Genomic DNA, 6,000 nt, shown 5'->3' on the forward strand with positions numbered 1-6,000 from the left:
TTAACCTGCGACTCCGCCCTGCGCCACCGAAGCCTGAGCCCAGGCGAGGGGCGGAGACCTGGCGACTGGATCCCCCGCTGGGGGCCGCGACCCTAGGGGACTTGCTTCTGGCTCCAGGAGCCAAACTCAGCCACAGTGGCACACCTTTGGGGAATTTCCTACGCCCCAAAGGGCGGTAATAAAGTGGTCTGGGAGGGCCACTTCATGGGACAACTTTAGTGAAATACTGACTTTTAGCTTATTCCAGGAAACCACACAAGCTTCTAGTTTGATTTCTGTTGTGTAAAAACTAATTTTACAGAGAATCGAGAAAAGGGCTTCTCCAGAAATCATTTGTCATGAGAATAGAGACACTTCTGTTGTTTTCCATCTGATGACAGAACAATATAAGTTACAGTTTATTTTCCCTTTGACACTTCTTTCAACAAGACACTGTGAAGATTTAAAATACAGGACCCAACTTTTCAACCTGGTGTAGCCCTGTAATTCTGCCACTCCAGAAACAGAACCTAGTTCAAGGATAGTCTAGGCTTCATGGGAGGACTTTGCCTGAAACAGAAACAAGATGAGGCTTTCCGTTTCTGTAAAAGAATCCAGAGCACAAACCCAGAGAAATTGTCCCATGTAGACTCCTGAGTCCCAACTTGAGTCCCTTTCTGAGCCCAAGAACCCTGGACAGATACCGGTCCAGATGAGTAACACCCAGCCAGAACATTCCACTGTTTGTTCCAAAGCCACTCCCTGTTAGCAGATGAGAACTATCTACAGCACCCCGTAGTCTCCGTGACCTGGCTTTAAATACAGACCCCTGTACACTAGCCACTAAAAGCTGTTTAGATAACTTGGGGCCGTGTTAAATGCTCTTTAGTAAACACTACTTAAAGCTCTTGGTAATAAATATTTCTCATCTTTCTAAATTATGTCTGTTAGCTTTCCTGTTTGTACAATGTATTTCTCAAATGTGTATGAGCTGGTTAAAGCAACCCAAAAGGTAAATTCCAGACTACATTGGCTTGGCGTCAAGAAGTGGAGCTTTCTAAATATGAGTCCTACCCAACTCTGCAGAGACACTTCAAACTTTGGGACAATTTCTGACGATAGATCTTACTTGCACTTCTGCTTCTTGGTTGCCCAGAGCAGACCGACCTATGTCCAAGAAGTCAAGCGCACAGTGAGGTGACACTTTGCCACTGTTAGCTCGCCCACTAACGCCAACCACCGTTCTACTACCATCAATTTCCTATTAACAGATTCACCCGGCCGAAAGCATGTAGACAAAAGTGCTTTGTGAAGAAAGAGAATCCATATCCGAAAGTCAGACTCCACACAAACAACCCATAGTTAGTATCCAGGAGACATTTGGGGCGTCAGAAAATAATGCACAGAATTTGATTCGGAATGCTTTCCATCTTACGCGTCTTGTTTATCCAGCAAATAACCATAACACACCATATGGACGGACCTGTGTCAGACTGTGCAAAAGACAATGACGACTAACACGCGGCCTCTGTCCTCATAAATGCCATAGTAGGACCTCAATTTCAACCATTTGGAGGTCTCCTTTCTCCAATACTGAAGAGAACCCACAGTCGACCTGCTAGTTCACCTTAGGTACAACCCATTTATCTGTGAAACACCTCAGCGAGAAATGCTCTCCTCCACCAGAGCTGGGGCTGCCCAATCTCCCCCCTCCCCAGACTCACAGCTGGTCAGTCTAGCTACAAAGCAGAGGAAGACATGAAAAACACAACCCACCAGATGTAGATTTGTGGCCATCCCTGCTTCCTGACTTACCTCACTGCATCTTGCTCTCCTCCAGGTCTTCCCAAGAATACTGGTAGCTCTAAAACTAAGCAAACATGCCTGTCTGGGAAGATCCTGATTTCCTTTATCTTCCTCTAGGGCGAGCCAGGAAGATAAAAGGATGAAATAAGTAGGTTGGCATGGTAGGGAGGTGGACTCCAGACACACACACACACACACATTAGTAGTCTAGGCTGTTTCAGGTCATGCTGAAGGACAACATCAGAAGATCCTTGTTCTGATCTTCGTGTTACAATTTACTCAGGCGAGAGCTCAGAAAATATATTATCCGCCTTATCAGCTGTCTACAGTAAGGGCCAGATATCAAGTGCCATGGAATCATTCTTAAAAATGGAAATTGTATACAAAGTTTAGGATACCACCTACTGAACCAAAAGTTCTTGGCTAGATGCAATGTGTCCGTCTTTATCTCTAGGTCAGAAATCTCCTCCTTGTTAACATGTATTCCTATGAGGAGCCATATTGGAGATGTCTAACCTGGACCAGCCCCCAGGCTCAGTGCTAGACACACAGGGGTAGGATGGAGCCCTTGCTCTGTAGAAAATCAAAATCTGCTTTAGGAGAGTGATCACAACAGTGTATGCTATGGATTCCATACGACCGTGAGGGTGTGGGGGTTTGTTGTTGGTTTGTTGGTTGGTTTTGATTTTTCTAGACAGGGTTTCTCTGTATAGCCCTGGCTGTCTGAAACTCACTCTGTAGACCATGCTGGCCTCAGAGATCCTGCTGACAACCTTTCCTACACACACACACACACACACACACACACACACACACACACGTGCACAGACCCCACCATACCACACACACCCTCACACATACACATATGCCCAGACCCCACCATACCACACTACACCACACACACACACACACACACACACACACACACACACACACACACACCCAGTACTGGAATGAAAGGTGTGCACTTCCACTGCCTGGCTTACAGCTGGTTTTAAAAACACCAGATTTAGCATCTGGAAGTCTTCACTTGCTGGACTGACCAAGGTCAGCTATTTTTTCCCTACCACTTGTAGATAGCTTCCCATGTACTGACACAGACAGTTTCCTGACAGACAACCTTGCTCTGGCTAACCTTAGAAATGACCTTGCAGCTAGGAGAGAGCCCTCAGTCTTATCCTCAGCAGATGTAAAACACTAAACAGAACACCTTGATTTTGATGAGGTTAACAGGAACCATTTGTTGGCTCAGAATTCCATGGGGACCCCCCTCCATTAATCTCTCTGTAGTAAGTGACACACTTTTGTTCCAAAACCATTTCCAGCACCGAGTTCAAAATGGCCAGTTTGCCTGCTAGAGGAAGAGTGTTTTAATAAATCAGAACAAACAAAAGCTTGGGCTAAAAGTATGTGCAATAAAGAAAATGATCTACTAACTTGGCAGAGAATGTTTTAGTTACAAACTACATAGTGGTTACACATGTAGTTCTGGGGAAAAGCACTTGTCTGACACATTTGGCTCTGGGCTTGATTCAGTGCACTGTAAGTGTGTGTGTGTGTGTGTGTGTGTGTGTGTGTGTGTAAAACATAAGTATATACGATCTTTCCTACTTTTCAGAGATTTCATTGAAGAAAGCATTTTGACAAAGCACATAAAATCTATTTAAACTAAAACTAAGTTTATTTTTATTGGCTCAGGTTTCCCGATTAACTACAGGATTTTTCTGTTTTCAGTGACGCTTGTCCGTTTATGTTTTGTTTTGGTGCCAAGGAAGGTGTCATGTAAACATTTAAGGTCTGAGAAAAACATTTCAAGCACACTTCTACTGCAATGATGAAACTCTCACACACTCTTTCTGCCCCTTGTCTTGGTTTTCATCCTGATAATAGGTAATAAATTGTGCTGATCTTCATGGAGTTTGTTTGGGTGGTAGAATCTCCTCACATGAAGTCTTGTGAAGACAGCCAGCAGAAGAAACACCATGGTGGGGTTAGTCCTATAGCCTGGGTAGTCTTGGTCTTACCCATCATTCCTGCACCTCCTATGAGGCTCTTACCCAAAAGCTTCTCCCCAGCATAAGTATCATGTAAACCAAGCCCACATTTTAATAGAAGAAAACAGTGAGACCCAGACATATTAGGCATTTCTCTGAGTTACCTGATATTTCAAATATCAGAATCCTGTCTGTTTTTAATCTTGGGTCACTATGCCAAAATTCCTGTCTACTCAGGCATGAAAGAACACATTTCTGAGCAAGATATCGTATCCTGTGAACCCAAGAAAGTGTTCTCTTAATTGTGATTTCCCTAAACTAAGTAAATGAGTGTCTGGATACATAATGATATGAAGTTTGCTGTGTCTGCCTCCTGAGGTCACACAAAGCACAGGGATTATTATATTTGGTCCTGGGCCTGTTTTTCTTGATGATCTCAAGTCACAAAGCATGAACAGCAAAGCTCTGTGACACCTCCCCTCCCCCTCTCAGTAAACACAGATTTGGGGGAGACGAGCCTCCATACTGACCATGTACAGAATTTTTGTCATTGTCTCTTTATACAGTATAATTATTGTTTCATTGTATTGTGTGTTATACATAACTTGAGATTACTTAGACTGTGCAATCATCTGTGCATTTTGCTATCTGAGGAGAACCCTAACATTAATTCCTGGCTACTACAGACACTGTATTTATGTGTGTGTGTGTGTGTGTGTGTGTGTGTGTGTGTGTGTATGTATGTGATGCATGTTAATATCAGAAGATAACATCAGTCATCAGTCTTTATTGACTTCCTTGTCTGTGGAAAGGACTCTTACTGTTGGCCACTGTCTGTGTGCTGATCTGGGCAGTGATCTTTCCAGGCATCCTCCTGTCTCTGCCTTCCCATCTCACTATAGAAATGCTGAATTACAGATACACACTACTGCACCCAGCTTTTACATGGGCTTCAAGAGTTTGACAAGTGCTTTTTCTAATTCCTGGCTCCTTTGCTCTTGGTTTGGTTTTGGATATAGTCTTCATTGTTTGGAAAAAGTAAACTTGGAGGTCTGCATACTGAACAACATAGGTTCAGATTCGAAGCCATAATCTAGATTCTGAAGTGACTCTTTCAACGTCCTAGGTATTCACAAACACCCAACATACAAGTCCCCAGTTCCTGAACCACTATCCTAATGTACACAGTGACACTCTGCCCCCTCACCTGCCCCACCCCCACTGCAGGAACTGAACAAACTCCTAAGTCCGACTATTCTGACACTGAAAGCGGGAGACAAAAGAAAAACAACCAACCAACAGTGATTATAAAACACAAGAAGTCATAGTTCAGCTGGGGTGGGGGAGCACTGCAACTGAGGTTCCCAACCTAGGGTCCCGAGAACTTTCCCCAGGAAGGAAACCCCATGCAAAAGTCACTGCCTAAATTTTCAGCCTGTGAGTGAGCAGCAGACCCCAGTTAGAGTCAAGAACCCAATTAGCAAATCAAATAAGTTATCTTAGATAAACCTCAGCTTGGAGAAGCTTTTACTTCCTGATTATAAAAGCGGGTGTGTGGCTGCACAGTGTCCTTGGTGAAAAGGCTAAGAAACTCATCTATAATTACTTCAGCCCCACCCCCCCTCCCCGCCCCTCCCCCTCCATTCCCCTCTCCCCCCTCTCCTCCCCACCTGGAGTGCTTGTTTCAGTGACTGGATTTTGGTTTGGTTTGGTTTTGTGGTTTTGGCTTGTTTTGTTGTTGCTGTTCAAGGCTCTTTGTAAGTGACAAGCACATATCTATCTCAGCACCTCTTGTGGAAGTGATGACGTCACCTTTGTTCTAGAATTTTTCATCTCCATTTTCAGTAGGTGTCACTTCTGATGGAAACCAAGGAGTGGGAAGGTGGTGAGCAATGACTTAGTGTAAAGCGGTTACAGCCACTCTCAGACGTGGTTAAGAAAACAATCCTACCCTGAGGAATGCAGCCATTTCCTTGTAAGGTTCTCAATAGCCCTGAGCTCTGGGCTACGGCTGACTGCAGCTGTCCGAGAGCGAATTACCTTCGCTGCAGGAAAGAGCCCTACCTACAGACTGCTGAGCTATGTCTGGCTTCCTGAACTGACGCCTTGAAACTTATCTCTTCCTTTCGACGTGAAAAAATTGTGGGAATCACTCGGGGAGCTCAAAGGTTGGTTTCTGTGACCCACAGTTAGCTTCATTCACTTTGTACGATGTCTCCGG

This window comes from Micromys minutus (assembly GCF_963924665.1).
Source record: "Micromys minutus genome assembly, chromosome: 1".
In the NCBI taxonomy this organism is placed as follows: domain Eukaryota; kingdom Metazoa; phylum Chordata; class Mammalia; order Rodentia; family Muridae; genus Micromys; species Micromys minutus.